The sequence below is a fragment of the Micropterus dolomieu genome, linkage group LG22, assembly GCF_021292245.1.
Source record: "Micropterus dolomieu isolate WLL.071019.BEF.003 ecotype Adirondacks linkage group LG22, ASM2129224v1, whole genome shotgun sequence".
In the NCBI taxonomy this organism is placed as follows: Eukaryota; Metazoa; Chordata; class Actinopteri; order Centrarchiformes; family Centrarchidae; genus Micropterus; species Micropterus dolomieu.
The window spans coordinates 18873936-18888669 of record NC_060171.1 but is presented as its reverse complement, the minus strand read 5'-3'; positions in this window follow the sequence as shown (position 1 = coordinate 18888669).

The window sequence follows — 14734 nt, the reverse complement described above, 5'->3', positions numbered from 1 at the left end:
CTTGCACTGTTCTTATATGTTCTTTTTTTCTGAGGACCTGCATAATAGTGAAAGAAATCCATTTCACAATGATATATTAAGTGTATCATAAATTAATTTATACATATTTTATGATCTCACTTCTGCTCAAATGTATTATGCTCTTGAAGCAATTTAAAAGAAAAGTGGTTAAAAGTCAACTAAGTTTAATGTACTGTTATTTAATATCAGTGATTCCATTACACATTAGATATAGTTTTCTCTGTTGGGAGACAGCGACGAGACTGTACCAACTGCATGCTATTTAACTGGTGCCTTTCCACATAAAGCATCAGCAGTATAATTTACCTGAGTCTGATGGATAAGTGGTAAAGCTGACATTACAGTGTTGTTGTTCATGGTTTATATGGAACTGTCTGGATAAGAGACAAATACATCTTGTCAGGTTAATCTATCTGGTGATGGCACCACATAAGTTTCAGCAATCACATATTTGAACTCACAAGTTCCTAGAATGAACTTATTTTCAAGCTTAACTTCATTTTCAAACTGAACAGTCTGTCTTATGGGTTGAAGTGTGACAAATCTCACTCTGTGGAAAAAGAGGTAGTTCAAGTTCTGAGCAAATAACTACAATCCCAGGATACAGTACATTAAATTTAACTAATTTGGGTAATGACATGAACATGGGTAAAAATGCTTACACCATGCAAATAATCCACATTTTACATAAATACAGTGTTACAAAAACACTATAAAACCAGATTAAGAATTTTAAATAGTCACTTGAGCATAAAGGCAGATTGATTGGGCAATTATTGGCTATTCCATCATAGTCTGAAGGGGAGTTCCCTGTTTTTTCTCTTAAACCATCCCAAATGAGATGTCAATCTTACTCTAAACAGCAGACCCTCAGTGAGCTGATTCCTTCTCGTGGTGAATGATAATGACTTTAGTGGCAATGGTGTGGTTAAGACCTCTAACAGGCTCTATCCATCTGGATAAAGAGCCATCAGACAGTGGGAGGAGAGCTGAACTAATCCTGTAGTGAGTGGATGGGCCTCACGGTTATGCTAATGTAAACTGGCGCTTGAAGGTTCCAGGGAGAACACTGGAGACTATGAGGAACAAGTGTCACGCCACAGTCTCTGCTTCCCAAACAGACTGGATCAGGGGCTGGAACAGACAGATCCTTTTCTTGGCTATGTGGGATTGGCAGTGTTGACGTGCCAGTTCATTATTCCAAGGATCATGTAACACAATCTGCCATAACTAAGGCCAGACGGAGCGATTGTTTGAGGTGAATTAGGACTGAATGGCCCACTTGAGAATGTAACTCCACACTTCTACCGGCCATACTCCTTGCATGTTGATCGCTGTGTTTTCATGCATTTGATGTTCAAGTGTTAAGTGGATAACTGCAACTATAGCTTATTTTACAATATTTCACATCAATATTGCCATCTATGCCCTTAGTTGAGATACTGTCACTTTTGATTCAGTTTGATTCTTATCTAAAATACATTATGCAGACTTTAAAATTGGCAGTTAAATCCTTCTGGCCCCTCTTCAAAGAGAAAAAAAGACAGTGGTGAGAATGTCCCAGTTCCTGACATAAGGGAGGTATTCAGAGCCACCAACTCAAGAGTTCTCCACTTTTCCTCTGAACCCTCTCAATTCCGAGGGCATTCTAACTCATCCATTTTGTATTCTCTCTGCAAAATTTTCTCTTGATCTTTTTTAATTTCTTGATTAAAAAAACACTCAAAATTAATGTTATCTCAGAATGGCCTGGAAACAAGGTGTGTATTACCCTGCAGATTCCAAATGTTCTTCAGCTTTGAAGTCTTTGGTTGTATAGCATCTTCCTTTGCTTCTCACCCCTCAGCCTAGCTCTGGTTCACAAATAAACTGAATAACATTGGTCCAATATAGTCCTTGACTATGTGTGGGTTTTTACAGAAAGCCTAACGGTAGTTGTTTGTTTCAAGGAGAATGCCCCCTTCTGAAGTACCAATTGAGCCTCATGGTCTAAACTCTTCTATTCACTTCCATTCAGACAGAGGGCCCAGATGACTCTGGCCATCTCAGTGCTCATCAACTCGTATGTGCAAGTGCAATAGGGGAGGGGGGACTTCTTTAATTTGTGGAGAGGTATGGTATGTTTGGAAGTAGGGCTGTTGAGAGCTGTAGAATAAGAACAGCAGCGGAGGAGATCTGTCAATACCCATTGAAAGCTAGAGCCCCCCATCATAGTTCACTCAGCCCTCCTTAAACAATACTCTCCACATCTTACCACACCTCCTGCCTACAAAAGTATACCCCCAACCCTCAGATCTCTCCACACACAAGCTGCTTTCCTCTTCTGCCTCTCTCTGAGCATCACCTCCCCCCACTCCACACCAGTACATACATTGACCCCCATCTGCTGCCATGTCTCTCCATCCCTCTGCACCTATACCCCACACCAAAAACTCCTTCCATCACTTTCTCCGTTCCTCTGTCCATTCCTCCTTTTCTCTGTTTCATCCTCTCTGACCCCCACCTACACTCTGCAAGCCTGGGAACATAATCCTCTAAATGAGAGGATTTGGCTCAGCAAAATGAACCACAAGCCCAAAACAAGCAAATTAACCACATTTGCCGCCCACCTACCCTTTACAATACCAGCCTGCATAGTTCACCCCTGCATCCACCCACCCAGCTGAAGTTAAGATTAGCTTCATGGAGGGCAGCACAGAGTGACTGGAACAGGCAGCATGCGACAAAAAACAAAAACTAAATCAAAACAATAAAGAAGGGTTTTAGAAAATGATTTGTCAAGGCATTCATGTTCCATCTGCCTTCAGTTCCTCTGAGTGGAATAAATTACCATACAATAATTTAAATACCATTGTATGACATTTTATTCCCATTCCCCAGATGAGATGAGATATATGATGCAGTGATGCAGTTTGCTCCACTGCCATGGATATTGGGTTGCTACCTATGACAGGACTGATGTATTGGCATTGTGGTTATTATGGGCATAAAACACACATGCACACACACAAACACGCAGTGATGGAAGCCAGCTGTGTGATCCGGCAGGTCTGGGTATGAAGGAAAACGTGATGGCCTTTCTTCACCTTGGGAGCATCTGGGATCAGCTCAAGTCCTTACCAACTTACCCCAGGGCCATCTGTACAAGAAAAACATATCAAGTCTTCCCACTGCTGAACACTAGTAGCACTATTTAGAACACTAGTTAGGACAGAGTAAAATCGGACTTGAGCGCATCTGTCATCGCTGTCATCAAACAAAGTGTGCAAAAACTATTTTCCACTCCAACTCTTCTATGTAAGCAGACTCATGAGAGTATGGCATAAATAGACAGAGGATGCCGTGCACTATTCATGACTGAATAAACCGCATGCTGTTGGTGATTTACTCTTTCTTAATAAAAAATGGATGAAAAAAACAGCAAAAACCTCAGAGCTATGAATAAATTACCAGGAACAGTGCATGGTCTTCAACACCAAAGCAACCACACCCATATCGTGGTAGAGGACCCGCTATGGAAAAACAGAGAGTGTGCATTTTGCCAGTTCATATGATGATGCTGGGAAAACATACATTCTGTAAGCACATCAAAAGTTGAAGCGGACTCTAATTTCACGAAATATTGACGACAATGCAAACTCAGGTTAATTAACATTGCTTCTCTAGAGAACAATACCAGTTTGCCACAGGGCATTAACACTGAGATCAGAAGACACCCGCCCGTTTGGATGTGCTTCACTCTTTCACCAGTCACATAAATTTATCATTATCTATCAATATTTCAGCCTACAGGCTACCTGCTTTCTCCACAGGGAACAATAAAAACACACAGCCTCTGTCTGACTCACATGTAGCCACCCAGTGATCACACAGACCAGGACAGGGCCTGTGGTAGAATCTTTCTAGGTCATGTACTCCTTGAAATAATGCCACATACTATGGACCAGGCATTCGAAACATATTGGTGTATAATATACACTGTGTGTTTGTGTTAGAGAAGACACCGTGTGGAAAATGTCAGAAGATTGTGTGATATTTGTGAACTTTTGATGACTTTATAAAAAACCTAAAAGCCACACAGTGTTAATGTAATGTGAGACATTTTGTTTGTGTTCCTTCTTGGAGGTTAGAGTGCAGGGTCAGCTGCAGTACACTGCCCCAGGAGCTGGTAGCGTTTCAGGGTTTTGCTCAATATTTCAGCAGCATGGACTCATTGCAGGATATCCTCTCCAAGCACTTAAAGCACTAAAGTTCCAACTTTTCTCAGATATAGTAATGGTATCTAGAGATAGGCAGAAACGCCTTTCCACTTGTGGTTCCAAATCACTTGGTGATGTTGTACAGGACCACTTGGCAGACTCATTTAAGTTCCCTGACAGTCTTTTCCATGCTTGGGTTCTTCTGGGGTTGTTCCCTTTACAGTGATCTGCTATCATGGTGAATCAGCTTCTGTTCTAAACTGTATTTGTCCCAACTTAGCTTTTATGGTTGGTAGATACAAACCAGACATGCATTGCCGCTTAAGTCATCCACCATTTTTGTCTTACCTATCTGTTAATGCATTAACTGGAGAAGACTATTAGTGCTATTGCTTCTTTAGACAGAAACCATCACACTTGTATTATCCTCTAGACTTTTCCAAATATCCTGTCATAAACTGAGTTTGGCAACTGTAAACTATTCCTCTTACAGAATGGCTTGCTGATGATTATCTATGCTGAACCTGACGGCACACAAAATACTTTTCTTTAAATGAAACATTTTACACGTGTGACTTTGTGGCTCTGTCTCAGAATATTCAGAAATTCAATGTTATCAAACCAAAGCAAGCCCTGTTTTATACTACAAATAGAAAGTCTAAAACAAAAATACACTGTGGCCAAGAAGCAATACAACAACAGTGAGACTCACACAACTAAACCTGAAATACAGCCTGCTCTTTCTGGATACTCTATTTTCATAACTTATGTTGTTTAGGCTGTTTTACTCAATCATTAAATCTAACATCTGTCACATAAATTGAATGTTTTACAAGGTTTGAAAAACTGCAGCCGTTTTACAGATTTACTGTACAAAAGTAATAAATCTCTTGAGAATGAAACACCCAGGTTTGCAAAGTTTATATGTCAGAGCAGAATCTCACTGTCTCGGGAATGGGAAGATGGTATAATGATAGAAAGATCAGGAGAATGAGTTACAAAGTGTTGGTAGTTTCTGTTAACATTGTGTGTGTGTGTGTGTATGTGTGTGTGTGTGGTGGAGACAGACAAGCTGAAACTCATCATCACTGATGCTGTTTATTGACTCAGCTCAGAGTGACAGCAGTCCAGACATCACACAGCTCACTTCCTTCTCGCTATAACAAACTGAACTGACATGACCATACACTTCACTTTCTGTCTCACTGTCACACCCCTGGTGGTTAACACAGCAAGCCCTATGTAGCTCAAGGTGTGAAGAAGAAAAGGTTGGGAAAGAGAGAGAGAAAGAACCATAAAGCACAAAACCACAGCCCAACATGTAATGGTATACTTTGTGGAAATAGACATAACAATAACTTCTTCTAGGCAAACGTGTGACTGATTCAAAGCTCTTCCCTCCTCCCCTCATTGTGGGCAGTGCCAATGGCAAAGTAGATAGCAAGACACACAGGAGCTACTGTTTCTCCAGTTTCAAGAAGTCCTAACCTGCTGATGCACTATTCTTAAGGCAGGGGCATTTTCCTCTGTTTATAGGGGTGGTGATGGCGCGTAGATAACATGCTTGTCAATGATGTGGGAGACCAGGGTTCAATTCCCACTGTAAGCCATCCGCCAATGTGTCCCTGAGCAAGACCCTTAACCCCTAGTTGCTCCAGAGGCGTGCGACCTCTGACGTAAATAGCAATTGTAAGTCGCTTTAGATAAAAGTGTCAGCTAAATGAATAAATAAATATAAATCCATCTCTGCCAACCTATACAGAGTCTAAAAATAATAATCAATACTGTTTAATGGTTTTGCTCCATGAGGAACAAAAATGTGACTGTCTGACTGTAATTTTAAACAACAGCCAACATGACAGCCAAACTCAGTTGCCACTCAGTGGCTATTGTCATGGTATGCTGGGGCTTATTGGGGGTTAAAGGTTAGACTTCATTAAAAACCAATACTGAAGACTTGGGATTATACCCCTGCTGAGTCTTTGATCAGAAAAGAAGGGGGTCAGTGAAGAGACTGTGTCACTCTGGGTTAAGCCTAACCTCTAAGCCTCTAACTCCGTTTGAAAACAATATCCCTCATCGGTTAAGTCAAAAAATGAACAAAACTCTTCTACTCCACATAGTTTGTCTCTTCCTTTCAAAATGATCCATATGACCATTACAAATATGATTCATATAACCATTTCTGACTCCTCCATGGTTAAAGTGTGGTTACGTTTAGGAAACCTTAAACTGCTTGGTCATGGTAAACCAAATCATTTAACATTTACTGTTAGTAGGAGACTGTGAACTATGGTCAAAGTGGGAGACTTAAACTTTGACATACATTTTTCTAAATGAATACCAGCTAGGCTTTGGCGAAGAGAACGTTGGTGGAAACTAAATCATTTTGTAAGCAAGCATTTATGCTTTAATGTTTACCTTGCTCACTGCTTCCCAAAGATTATACACATTGAATGTCCTTGTAATAGTCCTTTGTGCATTTTAATCAAATCACTTTGCTTGCCACAGCTGACCCCTGAATGTGCACATCAGCAGTGTCAGTTGAGCCCATAAACATTGTGTGTTCTGACATTTAGTGTTGGATTAACTGACCTTGTCAATAGCAGGGGAGTCTGGTTGAAAGAGGGGCTTGATTGATCGATCTGGGGCACCTCTTTTAATGGGGCTACTGGTGTTAAGCTGAGGTCAAACAAAAGGGATCTGTGAGCCTCTATCCGTCCACCCAGATTTATACCTTCAATCAGAACCTTGACTCTGACATAAACCCAATATTCCCTATTCAGCCTTGGACTGTTCTGTCCTAACTGAATACAGTCTACCTACTCTAAATCACTTAGGGCCACAAAAGAAGTAAGGGAGGGGCGTAAAGGTAAAAAACATGGATAGCAACAAAAAAGAAGAAGCAAAAGTGTGATATTTCATTGACAAGAAAGAACCATAGGACACAATCATTCATTCCTTGATGCTTTTTAAGAAAGAGAATACTCTGTGTCTACAACTGAACACCAAACAATGCTGATTCACTTTGTCACTGTGCAGAAGCATCTTAGAGAGGGGTCATTATTGGCGTGCTGCGTGGCTCAAAGGCTCCATCAGCGCTCTTAACATTACCTGAAGTGACAGGCATCTTTCTCAGGTCATTATGAGCTGCTGCTTTGACATGAAGGAGATCAGAGAAAGGGCTTGTGTTTCAGCCCACATTGCCCCATATACAACCAACAGACAACAACAACCTCCAGCTGATGTCTTCTGTTGCTCCTCTCTTTCTTCTTCACACGTCTCTGCCCCTGTCTGTTCTGTGTCTGTTTAAACTCATTCAGACCCTTTCCAGTGTTCTATAGCTTCTGCTAGAAGCTCACGTAGCTGAGGCCCCAGGGAGGTTGCTAAAACAGCACCAATTCTACGCTAATTAGTCAAGAGGAAATTGCACCTCATTGCTCACGGAGAAGAAATGTGACACAACCTGCCCAATCACCCCAGGTGTTGACCAAGCTGTAACCTCTGGGTCTGAAAAGTGAAGCCAATCCAGAAGTGCCTTAAATCATTATTCTTTCTAATGGCCAACAGGGGGCAGCTCCACTGGTTGAAAAAAAAGCCTGATTGCATTGGAGTCTATGACAAAATGACCCTACTTTTGACTTAATATATTACCATAGTAAACATTTTTCTTATGAGTTTGTGGTCTCTATATCTAGTTTCAAATATTCTTCAATGCAGCATGTATGTTCATTTTGTAAATATTGGTCCTATTTAGAGTGAAATAGATGATAATGAATGGTATGATTTAATGTGTGGCTACCTTGTGATTGTCAAGCCTCTTCCACGGAGGCCTGTCAATCAGGATAGAGGTGAATTGTATGCGCTGCACTGTGTACATTTATCTAGCAGTGAATTTGCTTTTGGGTGCTGTCTGTGTTTTCATCTAAGAACTTTGATGCTTTCACAGTGTGTTTTCAGATCATTAAAGTTAATTGTAACATTTCAATTATAAAAATGTCTTGTTGTAGTAAAAGTAGTCGGCTGTAAGTTTTTTCTGGTAAGTACATTTTGTTTTAAGCCTGTTTTTCGCTAGCCAAAATTAGCATTCCGATTAATATCACAGTTAACGTGAATTACAGATGCGCCGTAGGATGCACTTTACTAACCAAGCTAGCTAGCTCCACTCTCCCGTCCAAATATGGTCACTTCTGGTTCCAAAAAACAATATGGCAACAGCCAATATGCCAAACTCTAAGTTTCAAAACGGTAGTCAACCAAGTGATGATGTCAGGGAGGCTACATCGACTTAATTTATACAGTCTATGGTGTTGAACCTTAATTAGCTATATTACATTCAAATGTATTTTTTTAAAGAATAAAAAAAAGCATATATATAGTATAGTACATAGTATATACCTTTTAACTAGAATTATTCTTTTGCATTTTTTTCACATAAGAATAACAACTCCGCCCTTCATTCCCATCCTCCTATATTTTCCCTCATCCGTGATTGTCTTTAAACACACCTAAAGACATTTTTTACTTCTGCTGCAGTCTGCCAGGTGCAGCTATATAATTTTAACAAGAATTTTAACATCCAGCTCATAAATAAACCTTTGTGCAAGTAGCATTTAAGATTAATGTTTTATTTGTAATATCCCTCACCACAATCACAGCTTTGCTAAAACCCTAAGATTTCATTGATGTAAACACTTAACATACAAAAATATATAACAGATCAAATTTCATATCACATAAAGCATTTATCAAAATGAGTGCCCTGCAGACAAAAACAAGTCATTATGAAAGGGTGGTGTGTTTAGTTTCGCTCATAAGTAGAAAACCTGCATTCCTGTAAGTTAATATAGGGCAGTCACTGTCTACGAAGAGTTTCTGCTCCAAATTAGGTAGGGAGAACTCCTACAAGCTGCAGAAAGAGAAGAGGGTATTATTGTATGACCCTCTTAGCTAAAGTATCAATAACTGCTGGGCTTGTCATGGTCTAGTGAGTAAGGCTGTTACCTGGAGAGAAGAGAGAAACTACACATATCCATCTATCAATCTCTGATTACAGCACTGATAGCAAGCACTCCACGCTAAAGTAATGTCAATATTGGGCAAGCAAACCTGGAGAAGAGCAAAGAGGGATGCAGAAATCATTAGAGAGAGAAGAAAGGAAGCTCACAGCTTCCTCTTTTGTGAAAATATGTGGGGAAAATGGTCCAGCTGTCCAATTAAGCAGAAGCTCCAACCCAGAAACTCATGCCCAGGAAGGAACCCTTGGCCATGCTTTCAGTACCCAGTGTATCACGCCACATTAGTCAAGCACCAGTCTTTGCCAAGGCATCAAACACAACTCAGCCACTGCTCTCCAAGTTTAAGTCTTATTTATCCAGCCTTCCTTTCCGTAACCCCTTTATCTCATCCTCAATCAAGCCTCATGTTCTTCTGCTTGGGTGCCTCGTCATGGCGCTGATAGATATATAGTCTTAAGTGACTCATGGCTGAACAAAGATGAAGGCAACCACTGTTACAGTGAGCGGACACATTCTGGTAATGCTGTTGACTGAATGCAAACACAAACAAAGGGACTCATCAAACCGTCCCAACAGGCATAGTCATTTTTTATTTCTGTCTGTGTCCCCATGGCTTCTGTGTTCAGTGGCTCTACCCCGCTTCCCGGGATCACACAGGGTATGAGTGCCCAACCTGCCATCTCCAATCACACCACAGTGTTCTGCATCTTTCATGTGTCTGTCCAATTGGGAAACATCGTATAAATGCATCATTTTGTTTCATCATCATTATGGTGGAGCCATTGAATATGACCACTCTGAGTGTTGTAAACATGGGTTTAAATGATTGTTAATGAGGGCTTAGGTTTCTAATCTAGTTCTACACAGCCTTCACTGTTTCAAGTTTCCACTACATACCGTAGCTATAAAGCCATCTGTAAGTGAACAATCACTCTGTTTAAAACATGGCAGACTCTCCAGTGTTAATGATATGCTTTCTTTTGTAGATACATTGCAAACTCGCCCAGTGCCAAACCTTGCACCGCTACTGAATATTTTTGCCTTGTTTGTTTAAAACAATCAAATTGAGTGGAAAAAGAACACAATGAACTTCACCACTCTGAATATGTAGCAACGCATAATTGAAAACACAATGTTAGCTACATTGTTAAATTGAGTAATTAACCAAACCCGCAGCAGTGTATTATCATGCTTGGCTCCCTTCCTCTCTGGTATGTGGTCTGCCATGCTGCATTATATATTGTGTTGCGTTGGAGTTAGCAGTAAATGAGAAGAAGCCGCTCAACTCCAACTCAATATTATGTTGAAAGCACAGCTCATGGGATACATAAGACCATATTAAACCACAGAACAATATTAATGTTATGAGCAAACGCAAACACTCAATTACATTTATGATTTGTAATATCTCTTCATCCCACAGCATTCACACGAGATTTCTATTCTTGCTCCTTTCGTCTTTGCTAACACTGACTTTTGTTTGCCTGGAAGCTGAGGTATGATGGAGCTTTTGGAGACATAAATGACCTTTTGACTGCTGTCACTCACACCTGGAAAGACAAGCTTATCATAACTGCCCCACCCCTTCACCCGGCACTCCATTGGGAGGAAGGTCAGCAATATAAGGGGGAGGAGCAGGGATTAATGGCACACTTAGAAAAGCTTCTCAAAACAAAGTGAAACTTACCTCAGGGCATCAGGGTGATAACACTCTAAAACAGAGGGAAAAGAAATACCCCTCAGGCTCTGTTGTCTGCAATGTTTACTTTGGGCATCCCTACACTGTCACAGAGGTCAATAAATATTATCATTTGACCGTGTCATATTTACCAGGTAATTGCACTCAATTTGTCTTTAAGGTGCTGCTGAAAAAGATAAAACACAAGAATGTACACTTTTCATTGGCCAACACAGCGCATTACCAAATTACATTGTGTTGGGAGAAAAGTTGAGCCAGGTTTTCTTGCTGAACTGCAAAACCATGTGCATAGGACTCCAACATTTGCAAATGCAGTAATCTCAATGAAATGAATATGAAGGCTGTGCTTTTTCAAACAGTGCTGTGTGGTCTGAACAGGGCTTATTAATTGTTGCAACCATTACCGCTGCTTGCAAGTTGTAGAAGTGTGACTGACACAGCAGTGCAGTTTACTAGATCATTCAGATACAGCTAACAAAAGGAATAATAATGGGATAATGCACCAAAGACAAGTACAGCAAGGAAGAATGAGTAAGAACATGCTCGTCAGCCTAGCTAGCTAATACTACAGTGCATTAGTGAATATAGCAGCTCAGGTTTAATCCCACCCAATAGTAGTAATTTTCAGTTATCAATACACACAGAGGAATGTTTATTAATAACTGTAATCTTTTTGGTGGTAGCAGTAATGGTACGTGTAATAAGTGTAGTTTATTTTTAGACATGGAGGCGAGGCTCAGTGATTTAGAAGCCCGGCTCCGCACCTTGGTAGATCAGTTCTGAGCTACTGTAGCTAGCCAGTCCCCGGTAGTCAGTGCAGAATGGCCTGAGTTAGCCTGTGGTAGCCGTCCCCTGAGCAGCCAGGAAGGGGTGGCTGGGTGACTGAGGAATAGTCGTAAGCATTCAAAGCCCACGGGGTGACCATCAACATGTTCACCTTTCTAACAGATTTTCCCCACTCAGCGACACACCAACTCTGATCATTGGCAGCTCCATTTTGAGAAACGTGAAGTTAGCGAAGCCAGCGGCCATAGTTAAGTGCATCCCTGGGGCCAGAGCGGGCGACACTGAGTCTTATTTCAAACTGCTGGCTAAGGATAAACTTAAATACAGTAAGATTGTTATTCGTGTCGGCGGTAATGACTCCCAGTTACGCCAATAGGAGGTCACTCAGATTAATGTTGAGTCAGTGTGTACATATGCAAAAACAATGTCGGACACCGTAGTTTTCTCTGGACCCCTACCAAATCTGACCAGTGATGACATGTATAGCCGCATGTCGTCATTCCGCCGCTGGTTGTCGAGGTGGTGTCCAGCAAACAATGTGGGCTTTGTAGATCATTTGCAGACTTTCTGGCGAAGACCTGGTCTGATTCGGAGCGACTGCATCCATCCCACTTGGGAAGGAGCAGCTCTCATTTCTAGAAATCTGGCCAAGCTTATTAGTGGACCAAATCCATGACAACCCAGAGTTGAGACCAGGAGGCAGAGTCGCAGTCTAACACACTTCTCTGCCCTTTTATTTCAGCAGTTACCCACCCAAAACCCTACGCAGAGTCGCAGTCTAACACACTTCTCTGCTCCTCCATTTCAGGAGTTACTTAGTGAAAACCCTATAGTGACAGTGACTGTCCCCAGACCATTGAAATGATTTAAGTCAAAGGTAAACAGAAGATGAGCTGTGCATAAAAACCTCATAAAAATTAAAATCACAAGTGCAATAGTGCAAACTAATAGTAAAATTAAATGTGGACTCTTAAACATCAGATCTCTCTCATCTAAAGGTGTACTAGTAAATGAACTAATATCAGATTATGATATTGATTTATTTTGTCTTACTGAAACCTGGCTGGGTGATGGAGAATATGTTATGCCTAAATGAATCCACCCCTCCCAGTCATATTAATACTCACATTCCTAAAGGCACAGGCCGAGGAGGTGGAGTTGCAGCTATCTTCGACTCTAGCCTACTAATCAGCTCTAAACCTAAACTAAATTATAACTCATTTGAAAGCCTTGTTCTTAGTCTTTCACACCAAAGTTGGAAATCACTGCAACCAATTCTTTTTGTTATAGTGTACCGAGCACCTGGTCCGTACTCTGAATATCTGAATATATATCTGAATTTGCAGAGTTTTTGTCAACTTTAGTCCTTAAAACGGACAAAGTTATTATTGTAGGGGATTTTAATATTCATGTGGACGTTGAGAATGACAGCTTCAGTACTGCGTTTATCTCTCTTTTAGATTCCATTGGCTTCTCTCAGAGTGTTCATGAACCGACTCACTGTTTTAACCACACCCTCGGCCTTGTTTTGGTATACAGTATCGAAATTGAACACTTAATAGTGTTTCCACAGAATCCCTCTTTATCTGACCAGTTTGATAACTTTTGAGTTTGTATTGCTGAACTACACGCCATTGGGCAAAAATTTCTATACAAGATGTCTGTCTGATAGTGCTGTAGCTAAATTTAAGGATATGATTCCATCAGCTCTAAATACATTATCAAGTCACAAAGTAATGGAGAACTCCTATGCTAATTTCAGTCCCTCCCAAATCGATCATCTTGTTGAGAGTGCTGCAGGCTCGCTGCGAATGACACTCTATCTCTGTAGCCCCTCTAAAAAAGAAAATACTAAAACAAAGACGGTTAGCTCCATGGTATAATACTGAAACTCGCAAATTAAAGCAAATATTGCGGAAACTTGAGAGGAATTGGCGTTCCACCAAACTGGAAAATTCTCATTTAATTTGGCAAGATAGTCATAAAATTTATAGGAAGGCCGTCCGTAATGCCAGAGCAGTGTACTACTCATCATTAATAGAGGAAAATAGGAACAACCCCAGGTTTCTTTTCAGCACTATAGCCAGGCTGACAGAGTCACAGCTCTATTGAGCCAGGTATTCCCATAGCTCTCAGTAGTTACGACTTCATGAGCTTCTTTAATGATAAAATTCTAACTATTAGAAACAAAATTCACTATGACCTGCCCTCAACTGGCACCAACTTATCTCCAAACTCAGGAACCTTAGAAACAGCTGTAAAACCAGATATATGTTTAGACTGCTTTGCTTCCCTCAATCTTTACCAACTAACTTCAATAATTTCTTCATCTAAACCATCAACCGGCCCCATCCCGACTAGTCTGCTTAAAGAAGTTTTACCCTTAGTCAGCACTTCTATACTAGATATGATCAATCTATCTTTATCAACAAGCTATGTACCACAGTACTTTAAAGTAGCTGTAATTAAACCTCTTCTGAAAAAGCCCAAACTTGATCCAGATGTTTTAGCCAACTATAGACCTATATCTAACCTTCCATTTCTCTCTAAGGTCCTTGAGAAAGCAGTTGCTAAACAGCTGTGTGACTTTCTACAGAGCAATAGTTTATTTGAGGATTTTCAGTCAGGATTTAGAGCTCATCATAGCACAGAGACAGCACTGGTGAAAATTACGACAATAACGACCTCCTTATTGCATCAGACAAAGGACTTGTCTCTGTACTGGTTTTACTAGATCTTAGTGCTGTATTCAATACCATTGACCACCAGATCCTATTGCAGAGACTGGAACACTTCATTGGCATTAAAGGAACCACTCTAAGCTGGTTTAAGTCTTAATTATCAGACCGATTTCAGTTTGTACATGGTAACGATGAGTCCTCCATGCACGCCAAAGTTAGTCATGGAGTTCCACAAGGATCTGTCCTCGGACCAATCCTGTTCACTTTATATATGCTTCCTTTAGGCAATATTATCAGGAAATATTCCATAAACTTTCATTGTTATGCAGA